This window comes from Mesoplodon mirus (genome assembly GCF_964341445.2).
Source record: "Mesoplodon mirus genome assembly, chromosome: 16".
NCBI lineage: Eukaryota > Metazoa > Chordata > Mammalia > Artiodactyla > Ziphiidae > Mesoplodon > Mesoplodon mirus.
The window spans coordinates 63,755,422-63,781,020 of NC_138992.1; the positions used below are offsets into that span (position 1 = coordinate 63,755,422).

The 25,599-nt window shown below is 39.7% G+C and overlaps 1 protein-coding gene across 13 annotated transcripts in view; it reads left to right on the forward strand.

Moving 5' to 3' along the window:
- Window positions 1-25,599, forward strand: part of NCOA2 (nuclear receptor coactivator 2) — a 275,806-nt gene that overhangs the window by 109,512 nt on the left and 140,695 nt on the right. The gene's annotated exons all lie outside the window — the stretch shown is intronic.

The window sequence follows — 25,599 nt, forward strand, 5'->3', positions numbered from 1 at the left end:
ACCTTGAGGGGTAGAGAGAAAAGGAAAAACAAACATTTACTATTACTTTTGGCAAGACATGGTTCTTGGCCTTTACACGTTTTGTATCCATTTAAACTCTGGATAAATTCTTTGTGTCAGGAATTGAAGTATGTTTTGATCGTGTCTAAATTCTCTTTGATTGAAGTCAAGACTAAACCACTTTTTATTTTCAAAGCATTTAAATTTTATATCCTGGGCCGTAATGTCTGTAGTGAAACAGAACTTTGTGTCTTTCAACTCATCTGCTTTTAATTGAATCTTGTAACAATTGCAAAGACGTTTTGTGCCACCTTCTATATTAGTTGAGGAAAATGATTCTTATCTCAGAAAAGGAAACTTGATTAACTGATCCCATCAGATACTACAGAATGAATTTTGTCAGAAGTGCTCAAAAGATGAGAATCAGGAATATGAAGGAAATTGAGTTAGACTCATCCTACGTCATTAATATTTTTTTCATTATATAGAACAACATGTCAGTGTTTCTTTTTTTTTCATTTTTTGTTCATAGAACATTTTTAACGTTACTGCTGCCCATATATGGGCATGTAGCTTTTCCGTGTCAGTGTGTCATTAGATATATAAATTTGTTTTATTTAAAAGAACATTACTATATTACCAAAGACTGATAATTATGAGGGGACCCCAAACAGGTAGAAAGTAGGACATGAACACAAATTAAGGCTTAAATGTTTAAGTCATCTATTTAATTGAATGTACAGTTTCCTTATATTTGATTAAATGTCATAGTTATAAGCCAGTCAGCAATGTGGGTTTCAGTACAGAGACATAAATGTGGAACCAAGTATTATCAACACAGATCCTGTTTTAATCCTAGTACTAATGTAATAGGAAGTTCTTGGAACTGAAAGATCGTTTATAATTGCTAGTGTACATATTCTTCTTATCATGTGCCAGGTAGTGTTCTAAGCTCTTCCCATAATGATCCACATAACCCTCAGATGAAGCCTAGTAAGTAGCTGCCGTTATGATCTCACTTTAGAGATGGGGAAAGAAGCCACTGAGAAGTCCAGTGACTTACCCATTGATGTGCACCTGGTTTAACTAGCTAGTTAGAGGCAGAATTGGAAATCAAACCCAGTCTGTCATTGGTAGTCTTTTGCCTGTGAACGTTTGTTCTCTTAAAAAATAAAGAACAAATAAACGGACCAATCATACAACAAAAAGAGATAGTAATTTCAAAATAAAGTTTCGAGCTAACCTTCTGAGTATGGGAAAGAATATGACAAGGCTTAGCGTTGTACGTGCTGTCCCCTTCCTCCCACTGAGGGTCTGCAGGCCCACAAAGTTGCTAAATTGTATACTATATCAGAAATGATTATCTGACATTAATTAATAAAGGGAAATGCAGGTCACAGAAATTATGTTAAGCTGTTCTTTGAAGCTGGCTTCAAATGAGTTTACACAGATAATTCATTCAGTGGGATTTGGATTTAGATGTTTTATTAACATGGGTTATTCTGTTTTAATGGATGGGGGAAGGGCTACCTCATTTTCTTTTTCATGTTCTTCTCTTTAAAAATAACCTTAGGGCTTCCCTGGTGGCGCAGTGGTTGAGAGTCCGCCTGCCGATGCAGGGGACACGGGTTCGTGCCCCGGTCCGGGAGGATCCCACATGCCGCGGAGCGGCTGGGCCTGTGAGCCATGGCCGCTGAGCCTGCGCGTCCGGAGCCTGTGCTCCGCAACGGGAGAGGCCACAACAGTGAGAGGCCCCCTTACCGCAAAAAAAAAAAAAAGGAAATCCTATGACCTTTTCACACAAAGAAGATGTTCCATTCAAAACCAAATTTCAGTTGTTATTTAGAAAAAATTATATTTCTAAGAGTGACTAGAGAATTCTTTCAATTACTTTACCAAAAGCTTAATTTATATTGAAGAACAGTTTCTATTTCATGTTGACTATATTATATTTTAGATAATCATGATCTAAATGAACAGATGTGGCATTTACATTTTATAAAATGTCTAAAAATTAGGCTACCCTCCCTCTCAGATTTCTCCCAGTTTTTTTTACACAGGTTCCCAGTAGGATCTGTGCTTAGTGTTTTTAGGTGCTTATGAGTTTTTGTGATATAATTAACAGTATTCACCATGAACACAGAAAGAAGTTTTAATTACTTACCACCTCAAATTTACTTTATTCACAGCTGCCAGTTTCCTTTTTCTCTTTTCTTTTCAAGCTGTTTTTTAAGCAAATACAAAATAATGTAATTAATACTGTGACATATGGTTTCAGTGTTTTAATAATTCATGCTGTTTCTTAAAGCACTGATTAAATCTCCCCTTAAAATTTTTATTCTGAGTCTTTATTCTATTGTAACTCATAGTTGTTAGTAGTCTCTTAAAATTTTTTCTTCATATACCCTCTAGTAACGACTTGACCACATCTTTTAAAAATAAAATGTAGAAATATTTTTATAAATCAGAATATAAAGGAATTTTAAGAAGGAATCTTTTCTTGCATACCTACATTAATATATATATTAATATACCTTATACCTTAATATATATATTATTTCATCAAATTCTTACTACTGTCGACTTGGTGAGAGAATTTATCTGCATTTTATCCGCGAAATCACTGAGGCTCATGGAGATTACTCAGCGCCATATAGGGAGGCAGGTAGCTCCAGACCTTGAAGCTGGGACTTTATATTCCCCACTCTGTCCTCTTTCACATATAGCATAGCCACCTCTAGTGATGCAAATGGAACTTCCTGATTAGGTGAAGCTCTGGTTTGTTTTTTATTCCCCGGCTGACCGACGGTCTTTTCCAGTTTGGTCTATAATCATTTTGGAGCACAGTGTTATTGTGCACAGAGTAAAGTAGGAATGTTTCAGGTGTACAGAAGCGATATATATAGTCTTTGTTCCACCTACATCTTTTATGTGGGAAGAGAAGTGGAAAACAAACATGAAGTTACATAAATGGGATTACAAAGCAATGTAACAACAAATGTAAAATAAGGTATTGTAGCAGGTGCACAGTGTGGGAAAGTAAGGGACACTGGGCCCATCGCTGTCCCTCTCTTGGTACTCTTGACCTTGTGGTTATCTTGCTGTGACATTTACAACCCTCCTGTGTATTCTGGATCATTACAACAGGAGTAGCTAGAAATGAAACAGATACAGGATATCTTTTGTTGATGGGACTCAATTGCCGCAAAGACAGAAAAATAACTGCTAGTTACAATCTTAGCTGAAAGTGTCCTGAGAATGCGGGTGGCTACCACGTTCCAGGCCTAACCCAACTAGATTGTAAATTTCCCTGCTCTAGATGATTGGGAGGAAGCCATAACACTTGGGTTTATACAAAGTACTGAGTAAATTCTTAGATTTTAATTTATCTATTAGAGTTTAATAAATTATATCTGATGTATTGTCTAACTGAAGAATACCTCTTGTTGAAGAGGTATAAAAGGTATAAAAATGCTTAATGGTTAATGCTTTAATATAAGGATATTATGTCCTTTTTACAAGTAGTCAGTTGCAGGTACCTTGAACAGAGAGAACAGAGAAGGTCCAGTGTTACAGCAGTAAAGCCTACCTTGAGGGCCCTTTATTCTTAATACCAACTTGGGTCTAATGTATTCTTCCTGTTCAGATTCCACCTGCTTACCTCCCTAAGACATCTGTTTCTTTTTCTTTCAGTTTTGTTGTATTGAGATTATTCACATAAAGCGCTTAGAACAATGCCTAGCACTTAGAACATTGTATTTAAAAGTTAGCTTTGATCTTCCTCCTTTTCCTCCCTCTCCTCATCATCTGCTTCTCTTCCTCATCTCTCTGATTCCTGTTCCTAGTCTAGGTTGAGTTACATTTCTGAAAATTTCAGATCATCATCTCAATAGCAGTTCCCAGCTGAGCTCTACCTATTGTCCAGGCCATAGACTCTATCCTTTCTATCTTTTTTTCCCTGCTGATGTTTCTTGTCTATTTTAAGCCTTAAGAGTCTTAACTCATACTGCCATAGGGTAGAGGCAAGGCTCTTTCCTGAGTAACAGCCCAATAATCAGTTGAAATCATCTTTAATAGCACATACACATACACACACACATTCATACATACATACAGTCACTTAGGAAACGGTACTCACAAGTTAACCACAAATGATCTGATCAGGCATTTGGTAACAGACAAAATGGAGATGGGATAGGGTGGCCCAGGGAGTAGACGTCCCTCCCCATTATGTTCTTTCCTTTCCAGCCTTCTAAGAAGAAATAAATATGATGAGGACCAGAAACCTTTAAAAAATGATGCATCGACACCTGAAAAATCTATTTCCTAGGATTTCTCCCTCTTGAAAATCATTGAGTATTTCTACTAAATTTTCTCTTCATATATGTTTCCTTTGTGATTACTTCTTCACCTACTCTGCTTACATCCTGTCAAGCCTCCTCTAGGGGGAGAAGAAAGAAAAGAAAGAGAAAGAGGAGGCATTTATTCTTAAAATTTGCTCCCAACTAGGGCTTTGTACAAGTTGTTACTTGGGAGCACAGTCTAGAGATTCTGAGGATGAAAAGCACAAAAAGAGGTCTGAACAGTGATTAAGCACGTTACCTTTAGACTCTAGCAAATAATCATTTGCTCAGCCTCTCATCACATTTCTGGCGTACATTACGGTTGTCAAGAGGTGTTGCCATTGTTGGCAGTCATCTACTAAGGAGATGAGAGAGTGATTTTTTTTAAAAAGGGGGGGCTGCCTGTCACTCATTTATTCCAGGGGAGTCCTTTTTGAACATTCATATTTCTAAATTTGTTAGAGTAGGCTTGGGAGAAAGAGAAAGAACAATCACTCAAAATATCACCAAATTAAATGAATATTATGCTTTGACATAATATCAGGAAATGTCATTTTAGCAGTGTTGTCTTTAATTTTGAATGTTTGCCAGGTAGACCACATAAAGACTTTTTTTTTTGGCTGCATTGGGTCTTCATTGCTGCACACAGGCTTTCTCTAGTTGCTGCAAACGCGAGCTACTCTTCATTGCAGTGCGTGGGCTTCTCGTTGCAGTGGCTTCTTTTGTTGTGGAGCACGGGATCTAGGCACGCGGGCTCAGTAGTTGTGTCACGTGGGCTCAGTAGTTGTGGCTCGTGGGCTCTAGAGCTCAGGCTCAGTCGTTGTGGCGCACGGGCTTAGTTGCTCCGCGGCATGTGGGATCTTCCCGGACCAGGGCTCGAACCTGTGTCCACTGCATTGGCAGGTGGATTCTTCACCACTGTGCCATCAGGGAAGTCCCCACATAAAGACTTTTAATGCTTTTTTTTTTTACTGACTGCTCTAACAGTTGCTATAGCAGATAAAAAGTTAAGCCTCAGTCCTCAGATCTGTGTGTCTTACTTCAGAAGAGGCACAAGTAAAACCAACATGTGCAGGAGCCTGCGGGCAGCTCCCAGGGGTGGTCCCAGCCTGGTGGCTGTGAGACCTTGGGCATGTTGTTTCTTTTTCCTGGACTCAGTGTGTCAGAATCTGGAAGATTACAAAGAGAAATCCATTGTGACCCTGCAGTTAATCCAAAAAGAAAAAAAAAAAAAAAAAACGTGATGACCATTTAAAATGCACATCATTTGGGTGTTACAGATGCTTTGGGGGTAGAGGAAAAGAGATGCAGTTTGAGTGGCGTATCCCTGAAACAGCGACTCTGATACTTGACATAAATTCCCCAGTAGTTTTCTGACCTTCGCCTAGAACATCTGTGGAAGCCTTTTCTCAACTTCATGGATGATCTAGGTTAGTAAGTTCACAGTTGGCATTGAGACACAGAACGTGTTCACTGGAGGAGGAACTGGTTGATCTGGAGTTGAGTCTGCGTGAACCTGCTTGCTGGAGGGTAGGCTCTGCCTTTCGCCACTGTTATTCTCAGGGCCCAGCCCTGCTGGTGGGGCCTTCTGGAGTGACAATGAAAATCCAGTTTTTTTTTTTTTTTTTTTTGGGTTTTTTTTTGTTTGTTTGTTTGTTTTTTTGCGGTACGTGGGCCTCTCACTGTTGGGGCCTCTCCCGTTGCGGAGCACAGGCTCCAGACGTGCAGGCTCAGCGGCCATGGCTCACGGGCCCAGCCGCTCCACGGCATGTGGGATCTTCCCGGACCGGGGCACGAACCCGTGTCCTCTGCATTGGCAGGCAGACTCTCAACCACTGCGCCACCAGGGAAGCCCGAAAATCCAGTTTTAAGGGAACAAACACAGTGTTCACACACAAAGTGAGGACATGAGTATTTTAGAAAACTGGGACCCTGGGATCACTCTGGATAGCACTGCACATCAGAAGTGGATCCTATCACTTGGGTTCAATATTATACCAGACTCAGCACTAGCCAGCTGACACTGTCATTACTGATTTTGAAGGAATCATGGGATTTATGTGAGGGAGATTTTACAATTGGGAAAAAGAAATCCAGTGACCTGCCTAATTTCATAGTAATTACTTAGTAGTAAAGATGAGATCCATTGGAGAGTTATCCTGTTGCCTGTCTAGCCCCCACCACTTTTTTTTTTTTGGCGGTATGTGGGCCTCTCACTGTTGTGGCCTCTCCCGTTGCGGAGCACAGGCTCTGGACGCGCAGGCTCAGCAGCCATGGCCCACGGGCCCAGCCGCTCCGCGGCATGTAGGATCTTCCCGGACCGGGGCACAAACCCGTGTCCCCTGCGTCGGCAGGCGGACTGTCAACCACAGCACCACCAGGGAAGCCCTTTATTAATCTTTATAATCAATCCGTATGCACCTAGTTGGATATCATGAACTTACATTAACATGAACCCCATGCTGAGGTGCTAAATTAAATAATAATATTTTTCCTTTACATTCCTGTTAAATAGACTCTCCTAAAAGGAAATTAGAAAATAACACGTGCACGTACACACTTAATAATTTGTTGGGGTCCATGGACATTCTGTATTACCTCCCACCCCTTATAAAGTTTCATTATTTTGTATTGGTATCAAATATTCAGAATGCTGGTCCTAAGGACTGTAAGATCTTAAATCGTAGAGAAAGGTAAAATTATCTTTTGATTGTTATATTTACTAAAATAGGAGATTATCATCATACATTTTTAGAAGGGCTTCAAATAATAAATATGAACCAAGTTTGGTGGTGGTAGGTAGGTAGCATTTGTCATCTCACGAGCATCCTAATAGTGGTTTTATTGTATACTCTCTATCTCGCAGACGTGAAAGCCTGAAATTCTGAAGCTTAATGCTTTTTCTAAACAGATACTGTAAGTAGCTACGAACACACCTGCCGTGTGGTATAAAGCAGGACTCCGGCGCTGCATCTCCCTTTGCTGGGAGACCGCTGATTCTGTTCAGTGTTGTTCCTTTGGCCGCTACCATCCACGAAAATTCAGTGGGATGATGAATTTCCTAGTTTAGGGGCTTTTCTGGGAATACTTCCTAGCCAACTTCAGTTCCCTTACCTTTTCCCCTGATCTGCTGGAAGCCGCATGCATGTTTTCTCTATTACAGGCTATGCTCCCTGAATGGGAGAGGGATTTAAGTCACCACCATTACAGAAGCATCTTTCATACCTGGGATTTCTAATATATTTTTTCATAAAACGTAATGACTGACTTCATGATGCTTAGTGAGCATCTTCCTCAGAAGCTTCCACAGCCAGGCTGGCTGACACACGTGCCCCTCCTCGTCACCCTCACTCCCCCCGCAGACAGCTGTATCTGGTGCGACGTCCTTTCCACACAGCCCACGCTGGCCTCCCATTTTTGATATTTCACATGCAGTGGGAAGTCACCAACAATGTAATGCAAAGCCACTCTTTAGGAGAAAGGGCCCCGTAGTAAGGGATAGGATGGATTCCTGTGAGGAAAAACTAAAACTGGTCAGGAAAAGCCCCAAGCCTGCACAGTGGGGATGCCTGTGCTCACGTCCAGTTTTCTGATTTTCCTCCGTCATATTGTCCTTTCTGCTGTTCTCTGTCAGTCTCTGAGGACACAGATAATGTCTTAATTTCCATATCTGGCCCTGTCCTCAAGAAAAGAAATCTAGCTTAGATGAACACCCGGTTTTGTTTCACGGACACCTTGTGAACTGGCTCTGCCCTTCTTAATTCATCCACAGGGAAGTAATTGGCGGACTGTGTTTAAAATTCAATATTCCTACATCTTACATGAAGTTGGGAAGAATTCTGCCTAACCAAACCTGATCTTTAATTTCACCAGATTGCGTCCCTGGAAAACAAATGAATTTTGATTTACCCATGGTTGTGTAGGTTAAAAAAAAAAAGTGTTTGAGACTTAAAGTAAGTAACGTGGATTCCTACAGAATCATGGTCTGCTCTACGTTGGTCTAGTTCTGGTGCTGGCTTTTATCATTCTGAAAGCTTCAGGTCTCCCTGTTTCCAGGGGGCTTAGGATTCTGCCCTGGCTCTGGCAACCTTCTTGCATTGTTTCACCCACCAAAGGAAGCAGTCGGAGTCCAGCTCTGTTATCAGAAGTCATGCCTTACACTAGCGTATCCCTAAGAATAGGGCATATTCTTTGCCTGAGCTCATACATGTTTGGCGTATATAGTGTAAAATGGCACCAACAACGAAAAATAGATAGTCATTTATTTCGATGCCTAATTATAGGCTGACACAGGTAGATGTTCCTGATGTGTAGCCCTGGACTCTTCTGGCTGCCATAAAAAAACCTCAAACCAGTGTGAGCCGTACTGGAATTTATTTCCTCACATGTCTGGGAAAGCCAAGGCCACAACCAGCTCTGGGTGCATGTGGATGGACGATTTAAATGATGCCATCAGAAACTTCTCTCTTTCCTTTGTCTCCACTTTCTTCTGTGTTGGCTTCTTTGTTCAATTAGGACCTTATGTGATGGCAGAGAAGGCCGTCAGCAGCTCTGGCTTACATCCCTTTAACAGCCAGTGTTCCCCTTTACAGAAAGCATTTCTTTCCTGATAGTGCCAGCAGAAACCACAGGAATGACTCTCGCTGGCCTAGCATGTCCTACCCGCCTACTTATAGATCAGTCCTGCCAGGGGACTAGAGGTAGAGCAGGCATCTTCCCGAGTCCCTGGTCACACTAGAGGCTGTGTGGAAGTGATGGCAGTCCTATTGGGAACCATATGGCCTGCCAGTGGAGGGATACTTGCCTCTACCGCAGAGAGGTTAAGCCAGGATGCAGGTTTGTGTTTTGTGTTTTTTTCACCAATATTTTTTCAAGCCTGGAGCCTCGAAAAGTCCTACCTCCTCACCGGAATTATTCAGGTATGCCAGTAAGCAGCATTCTCTCATCAAAACCACAAATACGTGTTGAGAATCCACTCTGTGCCATTCATCGTACTAGAACCAGTAACTATGAGAAAAGCACAAACTTTTCTCATTTTGCGCTTATATTATCATGGAGATGTTGGTTATAAAAAGGTAGAGTGTCAACAGTTCTGTGGCTGAGGGAAGCACCCATGGGGCGGGGGGTGGGGGGCGTTCCCGGCAGAGGGGCAGCATGTACAAAGGTCCAGTGGTGAGAGAGAGTAATGAACTGAAATAACTCCTTATGGATGCCACAGACATAGTCAGAGGTCAAGATTGCAGAGGTTAGTGGGGCCGGATCATCTAAGCGTCTTACTTACGAAGCCATTTTTACTTTAACCTTAAGTGCGTCAGGGATCCATTGAAGGGTTTGATGCAGGGAAATGAAATGATGAAATTTGTATTTTGGAATGAATACCCTGCACTGGGCAGGACTGGAGGCTGAGCCACATTTAGGCCATCGAAGTAAATCCTTCGATGGTGAGATGATGAGTCGAACACAGGGGTAGTGGCAGAGGTGATGGGGTTACATAAGCAGATTCGAGCAGTATTGGAGCAGTTTGTTAGGAAGGTAGTAATTGAAGGCTCAGGGATGGAGCACCCATTCCAGGTCCAACAGACGACCTGGCTTTGTCTTCTCTGGTTACCCAGGGTCCCTGTGATCTACATCATGCTATCAGCACAAACTGTTGAGTAGATTTTCTATATTTATAAAAATATGAATATGAGAAGGTTCATAGCAGCTTTATTCATAACTGCCATAAAGTGAAAACAATCCAAATGTCTATCAGCAAGAAAAATAAAATGTGGTATGTACACACTGTATTGTTTAGCAATAAAAAGAAATGAAGTACTGATATGTGTTACAAAATGGATTAGCCTTGAAAATATTATGTTTAGTGAAAGAAGCCAGTAATAATAGGCCACATATTGTATAGAATAAGCAAATCGTTAGAGATAGAAAGAAGGTTAGTGGTTGCAGAAGGTTAGGGGTTGCCAGGGACTGGACTGGGAGTGGGGGAAATGGGAGAGACTGCTAACGGGGCTTCTTTGTAGAGTGATAAAAAGGTACTAAAATTGACTGTGGTGTTGGTTGTACAACTCTATGAATATGTTGAAAACCATTGAATTGTACAAATTTAAACCATTTGAGTTGTATTGGATGTGAATACCTCAATAAAGCTATTATGAAAAATATGAATATGGGAGTAAAGTCACCCTTAATTTATCTAGAAAACAGAAGACAAGCTGGTAGAAACAGGCATTTAAAATACATCAAGAAATGACAATGAGGACATAGCATAAAACTGGAAAAAAAAAACCCTTAAATGTGTAACAACAGGAGAATGGATAAATTATGATATATTCATCAAAAAAGAAATGACAGTAAGAATCCTGATAATTAACAAATCCACATAAAACTATTAATAACGCATAGATGTGACCTAAAATTAGCATTTGTACAACATTTAGTATAGGAGTAAAATATCTTTACTTAACTCTCCAACCCTTAATACTACTATTAATATATTACCGAAGAACACCATTTAACAAGGCAATGAAACAATATAATATAGTTTAGAACGATTTTATTTTAACATGCAGAGATTTGGGGTCTTTTAAAACACTTTCAGAGTCAGTTTCATTTAACTGAAAAATTTAGCATATTGGACAACTTCAAAGAAGAATCATTAAACAATTTCTTACCTAACTGAGTTTTTTAAAAAGGAAAGAGAAGATTATTACTTGGAACAACAGAAAAGGCAAGGGATAATGATGATGATGATGATGATGATGATGATGATGATGATGATGCAGAACAAAAGTGTAGAATGGTAGAAAGCATGCTCTAATTAGGAAGGTAAAATAACACAGATCAATGTGTAGGGTTTCAGAAGGAAATTGGGTAGTTGAGCCGCTCAACCCTTAGATGACTTCTGTCATTTATACTTTATTGCAGAAATACTTTGCAAACCATTTTGGCCCCTTTGTCTTATTTTGTTTTTATATGATCACTGGACTAGTAAGGAAAAAATAAAACCTTTACTGTTTTAATAAGGAAACCAAGGAAATGAGAACCTATAGGGACTGCCCGTGGTTGGGATTGGGGAATACGCGTAAACGGAGAAACTCTCTAAGCTTTGCCTAGAAAGAATCTTAGAAATTGTTTAAGACAAGGTATTTTGGCTTTAGTATATTTATACTTTATCATTTTGTTATTGATTCTAAAATTATTTTACTTGTAAAGTGAGACAGAAAATAGTAGATAAAATTTAGTAGCTAATAAAGAATGAAAAATTATCAGAAATTTAAAAATACCATGTATATGTAGATGATTTCTGTTTTTAAAAGGTCTGTGTATCAGAAGTTTAGAGAATTGTTTCAAAACCTGTAGACGTACGTACCTTTAAAATTTGGCACTCAGAAAGCTTTGCTGCAGTATTTTTTAATTTGCTTCTTAAATCCCCTCAATTTGCTATTCTTTAATGTTAATCTTTTTCCCCCCCAAGAGCAAGTCCCTCATCTTAGAGACTGGAGGATTTATTTGTCTTTCCTGAGAATTTCCTTCCCTTATCTTTTTAATTGCAGTGCTGTTATGGGTCCTGTCCCAGATTTCTTTCTTAATTTTTCTCTCTTTTCATTTAATTTAGGCATATCCATTTCACATTAGTATTGTGCCTCTTTTTATCTTGGAGGAAGCAACTGGAATTCTCTGAGTGTATTGTAAAATTCTCCTATTTAAGTTAATGGCAAACACTGAAATATGTCTGTGATAATTATGGGATCATTAATAGGAAGAGGAACAATTCTAGATTTTTTCAGAAGTCTTTTCAGTCAGTATTTTACATTATATGTAAGTTGACAAAAAGCTCTTTGCAAAGTCTAGTGTTACTTTGAGCGGAGTGAGCTTATTTTTTAGCCAGAATATTTCTGCCATACTACCAGCTACACAGCCTTTGTGATTTTTCAAAGGCGTTCTTATTTAAGCATAGGCACCACCATTCATCCATCCATCTATCCATCCATCTATCTATCTATCTAACTCAGGATTTTTGTCACAATTGTTTTTGAATTAGAGAACATGTATTCTGCTGTTTGGTCACATCTGTCCCATCCTAGTTCTCTGAAAGAATTGTCAATTAGAGTCTAGTTCTTTGTGTTGTTGTTCTAATTAATTAGGAAAGGGAAATTTGCTTTTGAGTCTATGTGAAAGCCCTTGCTAATTAGAAACATTAATTCAAAGTTTCTTTCATATTTTCTTTGCTTAACGTGTTCCTCTTCAGTTGGCTCTGATTTTTGTTTGTTTGTTTTTAAAATTAGAGTAACACTACATTGATTTAACTCATTTTAATATATCAGACTCCTACATATAAAATAGTTTAAATAGTTGATTGTATGTACTGCCAAATTATTCAGTTTAAAAATAGGACTCAGAAGCGTTTTTTTAAATATTAAGTTCTCCTTATATATTGAAAATAGAATTCAAATTTACATGATTTTATATAATATTTTTAGCTCTTCTTTTAGAAGGTAAACTGTAGCTATATGTTATTGCTTTCTTATTTCTTTTTAAAGACTATGTTCTACCCTTTGATGCTTTCACATTACGCCTACTGAATTCATGGTGATGATTTCAATTTACTGGAAATTTCCTGTGATTAATTAAGGATAGAGTTTGGCAAGTAAAGTTTGATAACTGTAAATGAGAGAAATAAACCGAAAATGAGAGAATTTTAGAAAGTGGCGTATTTGTACTTTTTTGAATTTTGAAGTGGTTGCTAATTTAAAATTGTCAGAACTACAGATCAACCTACTGGTTGGGTGAAAGGGCCTTTTTATTAGCCATGTATGGGCTCTTTATATGCAGGCGTTTTAATATGTTTAATTGTAGTGTAGATCTGTTTGGTCTAACTCACTGTGACAGTTCTCCAGTCCTGAATCCCAGTCGTGGGACACAGTGCATCAGTGTTTCTCTTGTGAACATTAGAGGTGAAATGAGTGGGGTTAGTGAGCATCTTGAGCATAAGTAGAGTTCATTTAGTAACAACAAAATTGAGGTCCTGAGTATGAATACCTTTTCAATTTACATCCTTTGTGAACTGTTGGGTTGCAAGCCGTCAGTGTTTTTGTATAGGAGTCTTAGAGTAAGAATAATTGTTATATTCTAAAAGTGGTGTCTTTGGGAGAATTACTTTGTGGGAAGTTTAATCCTTTTCCTAAATATATAAATAAATATTATTTGCTTTATCATTAAAGACTATCCATAATAGGAATGTGAATGGATTTGGGGATAGAGCTCTTGTTGTGCAAATTTATGATTGGGTATACCCAAATTGCTCAGAGAATTGTTCAAGGATGACGTAACATAAAAGAATTTTGTGACTGGTAATGAGTAGAAAAATGTACTATAAACTTTCGACCCTATTTAAGAAAAAAAACAAAAAAACAAAACTGGAGTTGTGTAAAACACCTACAGATGGCAAGATTTAGCATAGAGTCAACTCTCACCCTTCACAGCACTTTATGATCAGGTTACACTCTGTGCTCTGGAAACTTCAGTGTTTTAACGGGGTAAAAGTTGGATCTAAATTGCTCTCTGGGTATTTGTATATATTAGAGAACCATCTAGTACCTAAAAAAAGTTCAACATTTTACAAGTTTTTATTGTTGCTTTAGTCAAATGTTTCCTTGAAATAAGTTTGTTTGGCATAAAGTTATAAGTTAAAACTGTTTAGACTCAGATTACTGACATGTTTGCCAACTGCCTTAGGCTTCTCTTATCATTTAAAAAATTAAAAGTATATTTTGGCAGCCCATAAATAGGTACTGATTAATCTCTTTGTCCACTAAAGTAATCTCAGAAGATTTAGAAACACAATTATTAAAAGCAATGCACAGGTCAGTTTTTAAAATAGAAAGCATCAGAGATAAAGTTATTTTTCTAGTAAAATGCATAAGAAGCTTACATATATTGTTATCCGTTGGTTTGTAATTAATGTATTTCTCTGTTAATATTTCTGACGACATTAGAAGTCTCTTTTTAAAAACTGGGAATGAAAGAGTAGTTTTCTTCACTGAAAATATTTATTTTTTCATACGTGTTTTAACAAATCTCCATAGATTGACCAATAAGAGGATTATTATTTTACATCTTCAAAGAGGATTCCTATTTAGCAAAGTAGAATGGTCTCTTTTTTTCCAACATTAAACATTCAGTTTAATGCTGTTTTCTAACATGAGATCCCTTGGTAGGATTGTATCAGATAAGGAATCGAAACTATATTATAGTTTCTGCCGATGACCTAACCAGTAACCACGTTGTTCCTTTTCTTGTGTTCCCTCTTCACTTGCACCTCCTGATCCCCTCCTTTGGGTTGATTTGTAATCTGACTCTTGTGACAGATGTTAAGAGGTGGAGCAAGGGGTTCTCTGCTTTTAGACCCACAGGTTACGAGACCGCTCTCTTAAATCTACGGTCAGAAGAAAGTTTCTTGAGCCTTTAAAAATTACTGTTATCAAAGGAAAAGCACAGGGTAATATAAACAAAAATGACAAAGGAAACTTAAGGGAGGAGTATAAGAGACATGAAGATAAGTCAGACAGACACTACTAAGGATGTTTTGGAGGAGCGGGTAGGCTTTTCGTGTTGCAGCATGTGCTTTGCTTTGACTGAATGTGGCTTAATTTCTGTAAACAGACCTCCTTCTGGGATGAATGTGTTTTAGCCATGTCTGTACCTGTAGCAGAATACTGGCGATGAAATTTTAGAGGCAATTTAAAGATGGGAGAAGAGACGTGAAAAAGCTTCAAGTTTCAGAGATGCTGCAGATTCTACCAAGTTTGAACACATTTTGAAATACCAGAAAAAAAAAAAGTGTTTTCACAACTCTATTTTTCAGCTGTTTACAACTAAATTTCTTTCTCCTATGGAGAGTGGAGGGCTTTCAGCTAGGAACTTCCTTGACTAGGCAGTGATTCAGGAGTGAGGATAAGTTCTGCTAGCTGAATGTGTAGAAGCCGTGTTGGCAAACACATGGGTTCTGGGCTAGTGTGCAAGCACATGGGGTCAGAAGCAGACCGTCTTTGGTCGTTCCGGGCCGCTGTGGCGTTTCTGCACACCTCGGCGTGGCCAGAGCCTGCCCACTGCGCCGTGGCTCACCCTTTGTCTAAAGCTTAGCAGAACAGAGCGCTGACATGATCCTGGTTTTAGTTCTTGATGTTGAAAGCACTAGCATGTAAGCTCTGGAAAGCATTTAATTGCTGTAGTTTCTACACAGACAAGTCCAGTGAGAGCAGCTTTTATTAATTTACAACGTAAGAAGTTGAGTATTTGTTCTCCTAAAAATCTTACTTTATTAAAGCATTTAATTTAAAAACGGGAAAGACCTTCCCAGTTTTTCCATTCGAGAACACAAAAGAAAGCGCATAATGACTGCTTATTACATAAGCATAGCAGTTTAAATTTACAACCAGGGTACCAATTACAGGTATGTTTAGTCAGTTGAAATGTAAAAAATTGGTATTAATAAGCTTAGTCTCCTTGGCAGTACTCTGGTGCTTACTTTGCCCCATTTCTTTGAGTGTATTATTTTCTATTAACTAAAGAGAAAGACACCGCACACCTGTCATTTACTGTACTGCATCTTGTTTATAATTAAGACCAGGAGTGAGTGTTTATTTGAAAGCTGGCAAAGAGAGGGTTCCTCCTTGCTTTAAGGAAATGTTTTAAAAATTAAAAAAGCATGTGCCTGTGTTGCTTTTTTTAATGGGCCAGGATATATTTTTCAACATATTTCTTCCCTTTTACTGCATATTACAAATAAACAAAATTAGCATTCTGGAGTGCATTCATAGATTTTTAGTTGCTAATTTAATCTGCTTTGAAAACTCCTGCAAAGCAGGTACTCTGTTTTAAATAAATATGGGGTAGGTAATCCATCACTGTTGTCTTTATCTTTAAACTAATTGCTCTTAGGTATGTGTTCAAAATAAATGAATTCAAGCATGATTTCATACAGCGTTCTTTTTTGTTAACCATGCAAGCATATTTATTTGAACTGACAGTATTGTCGTCTGTTGGTTAGGCAGATTTCAAAGTAAGTTTTCTTGTGCACCACAGAAGCAAAAGTTTCTTCAGCAAGAGCAACTACAAATATTTAATTTTTATTTTTAGTTGTTGTTGTAAAAAGAGGTAGGGGTGCCAAGCTGGCAGGAAAGACTAAAGTAGATTTTTTATTGTAATTTTTTAGTTTTAAAGAAAATTTACATAGCAAGGAAGTGCAGGCTGTCTGGGACAGCACTGAACATAAGTAAGTAAGAATCATCTGTCAGGCTTCCCTGGTGGCGCAGTGGTTGAGAGCCCGCCTGCCGATGCAGGGGACACGGGTTCGTGCCCTGGTCCGGGAAGATCCCACATGCCGCGCAGCGGCTGGGCCCGTGAGCCATGGCTGCTGAGCCTGCGCGTCTGGAGCCTGTGCTCCGCAAAGGGAGAGGCCACAACAGTGAGAGGCCCGCGTAGCACAAAAAAAAAAAAAAAAAAAAGAATCATCTGTGAACTAGGACAGATGATTTGCATGTAGGTGATGGAACTGTAATCATCTTTATTTCTGAGCATCTTTGTTTTAGAGCTGGAAGAGGCCCTAGGAATCATGTAATTCCTTCAAAGTTAAGGCCTATAGTTAGTAAACAATTTTCTGGCTGTTGCATAGTTACTTATGGGCTGTGCTGGGACATGAATCCTCGTTCTCACCTTCACAGTTCAGTGGCTCATGTTATCAAACCATGATGCTTCCCTGACTGTTTTTGTAAATGAAACATTTTCACTGGCTGCTGTTAGTCAATCAGAGGTGGTATATGTTGAATGTGGTAGAATTAGTAATTGGGGTTTCAGTGAATATGCGTTATATGTAACGCATGCCTTATGTATAAACTAAGGCACCCTAAGCTATTTGATTGAAAATTAAAGTTTCAGCCTAGGCATATCTATGAATTTTTTTTTATTGAGGATGAATTTAGGTTGACAGAATGTAAATATATGTATTTTGTATATTGGTTGCAGTTATTATAAGAAAAGCCTGGGGGGCTTCCCTGGTGGCACAGTGGTTGAGAGTCCGCCTGCTGATGCAGGGGACACGGGTTCGTGCCCTGGTCCGGGAAGATCCCACATGCCGCGGAGCGGCTGGGCCCATGAGTCATGGCCACTGAGCCTGCACCTCTGGAGCCTGTGCTCCGCAACGGGAGAGGCCACAACAGTGAGAGGCCCACGTACTGCAAAAAAAAAAAAAAAGAAAAGAAAAGCCTGCCCATGTTTGCTTTGAAATATATGAACTCAACTTGGAATATTATGGTAGTATTAAAAATTATATTTTCAAAGGCTGAAATAATAAAGAAAAATACTTCTGTGATGCTGTTAAGTGACAATGGTAAGATTCATTTTTATACAACTTTTTAAAAACTATGTTTTGTTAAAAATTGTTAATCTTTGTTAAATAGTATCTTCAGATAGTAGAAATATGAGTGTTTCCCTTCTTTCTTTACTTTTCCCTCCTTTTCACATTTTTTCCTTAGGGCACATTTTTTCTTATCAAAACAATGAACCTGTTAGGAATGAAATTATAAATAAATTTATTTATAAATTTATCCTTATAGATAAACTGAGTAGATAGCTGACAATATCACACCTATAATTTTTTAAGCTTAAAAGGACCTCCTCGCCAGAAAGAGACTTGCTCAACCTTACTGTTAAAGCATTAAAACTATACTTACACCTTATTCCTCCAGTAACTGGTGTCACCACCTATGAAAAGTACGGAACGTGTACAGCATTCGTATCAGGTGCTGTTCTGTTTTACGTGTGCTGACTCATTTCATACTGCAGCCCTCAGGAGGTAGGTAAGCCCTCAGGAGGTAGGTGAGCCCTCAGGAGGTAGGTGAGCCCTCAGGAGGTAGGTGAGCCCTCAGGAGGTAGGTGAGCCCTCAGGAGGTAGGTGAGCCCTCAGGAGGTAGGTAAGCCCTTAGGTAGGTAGGTAAGCCCTCAGGAGGTAGGTAAGCCCTTAGGTAGGTAGGTAAGCCCTCAGGAGGTAGGTAAGCCCTTAGGTAGGTAGGTAAGCCCTCAGGAGGTAGGTAAGCCCTCAGGAGGTAGGTGAGCCCTTAGGTAGGTAGGTAAGCCCTCAGGAGGTAGGTGAGCCCTTAGGTAGGTAGGTAAGCCCTCAGGAGGTAGGTGAGCCCTCAGGAGGTAGGTGAGCCCTTAGGTAGGTAGGTAAGCCCTCAGGAGGTAGGTGAGCCCTCAGGAGGTAGGTGAGCCCTTAGGTAGGTAGGTAAGCCCTCAGGAGGTAGGTGAGCCCTTAGGAGGTAGGTGAGCCCTCAGGAGGTAGGTGAGCCCTTAGGTAGGTAGGTAAGCCCTCAGGAGGTAGGTGAGCCCTCAGGAGGTAGGTGAGCCCTTAGGTAGGTAGGTAAGCCCTCAGGAGGTAGGTGAGCCCTCAGGAGGTAGGTGAGCCCTCAGGAGGTAGGTGAGCCCTCAGGAGGTAGGTAAGCCCTCAGGAGGTAGGTAAGCCCTCAGGAGGTAGGTGAGCCCTCAGGAGGTAGGTGAGCCCTCAGGAGGTAGGTACTGGTACTGGTGGTACCCTTTCACGGGAGAGGAACCTGAGGCACGGAGGTGTGAAATAATTTTTCTGAGGCCACACGTCTAGTGCAGCCAGTGTTTAAACTAGTCTGGCACCGGAGCCCATAATCTTAGATATTATGTGGTGGTTACTTGGATGTTGCATTGTGGTACAGAAACGTGACCCAGGAAGAAAAGATTTAGGAAGAAGTCGTCAAACTATGTCTAATGTAAGATTTTTGCCTACAAACTGAACGCACAGATTTCTGTTTGCTGCCGTATCATATAAAAATTGCTACATTGAGTATCAGTAAATTTAGAGGATGTATTATAGACTAGATGGTCTACTGGAAATTAGCTTGCAGGGGTGGGTCTCAGTGAGCTTCCCCGGTAGCGGAAATAGTGGGGCAGTGGGTCTGTGGCACTGCCGTAGGGGAAGATGGGCCTTAAATATTAAGACAGGACAGAGGGCAAATGGTGGTTCCAAGAATGGGTTCCAAATGAAGGTCACAGGGGCAGACTACTCCACATTGTAGAAATTGATTTCAAGACCAGCTGCTTCTCGTATGGGCAACTCTACCAAGCAGGAGAGCAAGGATTTATAACGGGGGTTTATAATTCTTCTGAGAAACCAGGTAGGCTCTCTTCTTACATAATAAATAACATAGGTCTTTTCCTAGTTTACTTATTCCTCATAACAGTTGTGAAAGTCTTCTCAGACAGGTGTGAATACTTTCATTTCATGGAGATTAATGAGAGAGAGAGTATTGTGGCCAGAGGTGGTAAGTCGTGGAGCCTAAGTTCAAACAAGACCTTCTGACTCCAAGTCCATTGTTCTTGTGTCTAGATACGTACTTCACAAGAAAACGTTGTCATTATTCAAAGCTCCAAGCATAAGTGTTAATTATTTTGGGTCCAAAAATTAGGTGCTATAACCTTATCATTTCACAATTCATTTCACCAGAGATAATTTACTGAACTCTGACCACTACAAAGTACTGTTAGTTGCCCAGTGGGAAAAAAATGAATCCCTTACCTTTAAGAAGCTTATAGCATAGTTGAGGTTGACATACAAACATTAACAAAAAGATCAAGGTGTTTTTTGTTTTTGGGGTTTTTTAAAGATATTTATTTATTTATTTAGCTAGCTATGCTGGGTCTTCGTTGCAGCATGCAGGATCTTTTAGTTGCAGCATGCGAACCCCTGGTTGGGGCATGTGGGAACTAGTTCCCTGACCAGGGATCGAACCCGGGCCCCTGGCATTGGGAGTGCGGAGTGTTAGCCCTCGGACCACCAGTTTTTAATTCATGTGTAGTATACATAGGCATTCCACGAGTGCCCCCAGAGCTAAGTCTCCTGCCACATGCCTACATCCAATAAGTATTTGAATGAACAAATGAGTCCAAATTAGGGCACATTGGTTAGGGAGGGGTTTCTGGGGGAGATAAAACACGCGGCAAAGCCTTGGAAGACAACTAAGATTTGGATACCTGAAGAGAGGTGGTGAAGGTGTAGCCTTCTCGGCAAGAGATACAGCTTGAACAAAGAGCAGGAGAGGGGACTGGGCAAAGCCAGAGAGCCCTTTGTGTAGAGGAGGAATAGAGGACACACGTTGCACCAACTCTGAGGCCTTTAAACGCTGGGTTAAAAGCCTTTTCCTTTCGTTCTCCAGACAGTGGCTGCCATCAGAGATTTACATCTCAGGATCTGATGAGTGAGATTCCCAAAGTGGCATTTTATGTTGATTGATTTGCTCTTGGTGCACAGGGCGAGTTTGGGGGTGAAATGGAGAGGAGGAGGCCAGAGGCCAGGAGAAGAGTGGGAGGCGAAGGCTCGGTCTAGAACAGTGGGTGCTGCGTCCAACTGGACCGAGGGTCCTGGCCTCAAAAAGGCAGTCAGTAGAGTGAAAGAGAGAAGTTCAATACAAAAAAAATAGAGTCACAAATAGAATGATCGTCTTAAAGTTAAAGAGAACCAGTGTCTTATAGTGTCTTCTGATCGAGAACTACCAAGATAAAATCTTATTTGGTTTTTAAATGTTTATTCTTCTTTACCAATTAAAAAACACTTTTTTGACCCCTTTTCTTTGGATTATTTATGGCATTCTCTTTCTTTTCTCAAAGATAACTGCCGTCTACAGTTTGTTGTCTATTGTACCCATGCTTTTTATTTTTGCTTTTTACCTTTACTCTTTGTGTTTTTTTTTTTTTTGCGGTATGCGGGCCTCTCACTGCTGTGGCCTCCCCCGTTGCGGAGCACAGGCTCCGGACGCGCAGGCCCAGCGGCCATGGCTCACGGGCCCAGCCGCTCCGCGGCATATGGGATCCTCCCAGACCGGGACACGAACCCGTATCCCCTGCATCGGCAGGCGGACTCTCAACCACTGCGCCACCAGGGAGGCCCTCTTTGTGTTTTTAATTGTTTATAATATTTGGTATCATTTTGTACGTTGTAAAACTTGATTAAATATCTCACACTGCCCATTTTGTTTTGCAACTTGCTTTCTTCCTGTAACTTTGTTTTGAGATAATGTCCATGTATTTGCAAGTCAGTCCAGTGTACAGCATATGAACATGTCACAATTTGTCCATTTTCCTCTTGATGAACAGTTAGCTTGTTTCCAATTTTTTGCACTTATAAGCATTCCAGCAGCCAACGTTTTTGTGAATGCCAACTTGTGTACATGTGAGAATTCCTCTGGGGCATTACCTAGGAGGGTAATTGCTGGGTTGTAAAATATGCGATTTAAGATTTAATTTTTGCCAGTGTTAAGGGTGTGGAATGGTATTTCATTTTACTTTTAATAGACATTCTCTGATTACTATTGAGATTACACATTGGCCATTTTGGTTCTTCTGAACTGCCTGTTAATACATTTTGCCCATTTTTCTATTAGGCTATGTTTTATATGTAAATATATATATATATATTTTCCCCCCCATGCTGTGCGGCTTGTGGGATCTTAGTTCCCCGACCAGGGAGCGAACCTGGGACCCCCTACAGTGGAAGTGCAGTCTTAACCACTGGACCGCCATGGAATTCCCTTTTATATTGATTTAGAGTTATTGATATAATCGAGGTACTTCAGGTTGGCATTTTTAACTTTTGGTTAACTCTGTTCCTTTGGTAGTCTGATAAGACTGTATATCAACTATGATCCCAAGCAACATTATATTCAGTAAAAATGACCCCTGATTGGTTAACTGCATCTTGAATAGGAGGATAAATGAGATACAAATACCTGATGCGGGAGCCCTAGCTTTGAGATTCCCTGGGTGCAGTGAGTCTTATAAACAAACATTTCCCCCACAGGGACTTTGGAAGCTTTGCCTATGAACTTGTTAAAAGAGATACTGGCTTCTGTGGAGCAGGAAACGTCTAAAGGGGCAGCTCCTGCACCCATCCAGGGTGGAACTGATCCTTGGTCTGGTGGAAGTACTTCCACAGCTGAGTAGAGCCTAATGCTCCCTGGCTGGCAAGCCCTGTTCTGGCCTGTATCCTTCTCAGGAGACTGATGCCAGATGTTGCCTGTGGTCGTTTTGAGTGTGAATATTTAATTGAACCTAAGAAAACCCTTTAGTGAGTGTCGCAGCTATATTGGCACTTAAAATTATCTGAAAGAAAGTTAAAGAATTAGCTTCTGATAAATATACCTCCTTGAAATATTTTTAATTTTCTCATAATGAATTTTAAAATATAATTTGTGCATCTTGATTATGCAATCCTGACCCTAAGTAATGGGCTCTGTTAAGGGAAGAGAGAGGTATCATCATTTGTGTCTGTGTGGTTCTGCTGCGTGAGTTTAAGTTGGTCAAAATGGAGAGGGGTCAGCATCAGTTGTTTTCCTGCCAGGTTCTGATCATTTTCAGTTGTTTTTTGATTTTCACTAGTAATCAACCTAAACCAATGGGACTCAGCTGATGGCTTGCAGGCCCCTGTTGGAATACATACTTCTTAGGCATGTGGTCAGATTTCTCCAGATTTTTATTTATTTTTTTGTTTGTTTTGTTTTGTTTTTTGTGATATGCGGGCCTCTCACTGCTGTGGCCTCTCCCGTTGCGGAGCACAGGCTCCGGACGCGCAGGCTCAGTGGCCATGGCTCACGGGCCCAGCCGCTCCGTGGCATGTGGGATCTTCCCGGACCGGGGCACGAACCCGTGTCCCCTGCATCAGCAGGCAGACTCTCAACCACTGTGCCACCAGGGGAGGCCCTCCAGATTTTTAGCTCAGCCCATCAGTGTGGTTTTTCTTTTTGAAGGAAACGTACTAAATCATGTGACTTAATAGGAAAATAGTATTTGGTAAGTGAGAAACATTTTATATACATTTTAGGAACATATTTATCTTGAGCCAGAGGGATGTATACTTTGCCTTATTCCATTTAAAAATGTAAACAAATATATTTTGGTTCAGTTGGTAGAGTTGTTCAGTTTGACTTCTGGGTAGATACGTGTATGTATATTTGTATTATTTTTAACAGACTATTAAAATTTTTCAGACCTTTACCTAATCCTTGGTAGACTCCTGTGTGGTCGACTGCCCTAAATGAGAAATAATAATTTGACTGACCCTTGATTTTTAGAACAAAAGGAAAATGCTAAAATTAGTGGTAGGAGCTATAGGCTTACCTTAACTAGTGATTTAAAAAATAAGAGGCATAAATATGGCTTTTTCTTTTTTCTAAAAATGGTGGTACTGTATATGTGAAAACGATGGTTCTAAAAATGATGGTGCCGCAGAATGCATGCCCTCCTTGCTCACTACTCCATTTCCTTAAAGATAAAAAAGAAATACCGTCTCTTTTGGATCAAAGCAGAAATTAAGGCAGCCTTCTTAGGCGTTCTCTTCCCACATTGGCTGCCAACTGCCTTAGCTAGATTGTGCTTTTATCCACTGGCTTCGTGTCCTCCTTCTCTCCCCAAGCTGTTATAAGCCTATTAAAGTTGCGTATTCAGTGCGTTGAGAGACCATGGTTTGTTCGTCAGGATGTATTTCTCCCAGAGCATCCCAGCCACGCCCCTATCTGGGCTGTGATTCAAGGAGCTGCAAAAAGAGTGACCCTGGTTTCTTTTTTCCATGTCAGGAACCAAGTGTCACTACTTTGCCTCTCTCCTCTTCTTTATGTAGAAGTACTTAAACATGTATAGATTTGAGCAATTCCTAAGAGTACTCCCATATTACAAGAGGATTGGGCGTGTTAATTATCCTGTGTATGTGATTGATCATTAAATTTACATGAAAGTTAATACAGTGTCCATTACTATACGGTTAAAGAACCATATGTTAATACATATATGTTAATACAATGTATATTATTGTAGTAGGTAAAGAACCAAGTCAGATTCTGGGTGTGAATCCAAGCTGTGACACTTAATGTAAAATGGGGATAAGATGAATGTCTGCTTCTTAGGGTTGTTGTTAAATGAGATAATGGGTGTAAAGGGCTTAGCACTTACTAAGCACTCAGTAAACATTAACTGTGCTTAAAGTCACTTTAATTTGAAGCTTTGATATTTATGTGCTTGCTAATTTCTTTTGCTGTAATTATTTCATAATACCTGCTGTATGTACCGAAGTTTTTTTAAATTGAGCTTTACATGTTTTACTAAACTAGGACTCAAATTTCACTGCAGTGTTTTGCCATCATATTCACTATTTGCCATATCCTAAGCTTCTTCCTCTAAATGAGAACATTTCACATGATTTTGTCATTCCTTCACCTTTTCTGTTAAAGCATATTGTCATGTTAGCAAAATGTAATATGCTGTTTTATCTTTATGATGACCTATCATGTGAACCCAGATAATGTGGCTTTTCCCAGAAAAATGTCCATTCACTAGTTCATGTTTCAATAGTAACAGTGGTTCTTTTCATTTTTGTTAAGCTCTTTGTAAATATTTTTAGTTGTTAATCATTTTTTTAGCCAGGAACTTCTAAAGAATAGTTTTTTCTATCAAAATAAGTGATATTGGCTATGTTTTTATGGAAAACAAATTGACAGCCTTTAGTATCTTAAAAGTGGGAGATGCATGTTAGTGTACTTTTCATTCAGTTTCTTGGTTGACTGTATAATAGTGCTTGTGATACTTAACACTAGAAGTTGAACATTTAAGCTATGGATTTTTTTCTTCATTATTTTGTTTAAAGAAGATGATTAGGTATGGTGCCTAGCTCAGCACCAAGCATAGATAGGCCCCTAATCCTCACTAAACTCTTACCCCTTTGGAGGTATCAGGGCCAAGAAATATTTTTAAAATATTAAGACTTATTTCCACTCTCTGAGCATGTATTCACACATTTATAATATCTAAGCTACTGGAGAATTGACTTTATTTGCTTTTGTTTTAGATAGCTTTTAAAAGGAGGGCTATAGTTCTAACTCTGTTTCTCAGTAGAGGTGTTGAATACAAAGGAATGACTTAGAGTAGAGATGTCTTCTGTCAGATTTTCTTCACACTTTATATTTGGCTTATCCCTCTGACTAATAAGTCTTGTGTTTAACTCCCGAATCAGGGACCCAGTGCAGTGAATTTGTTCTTTATTCAGGCATTTTAATTTCTCATTTACATATGGCATAGTTTGTACCAGTCATAAGACTTTTACATGGCGGATCTCCACTGAATAACAAAATACTGAAGTATGTAATAAAAGTTAGTACAAGGATTGAGGGTTTTACTGAGTTTGTCTTATTCT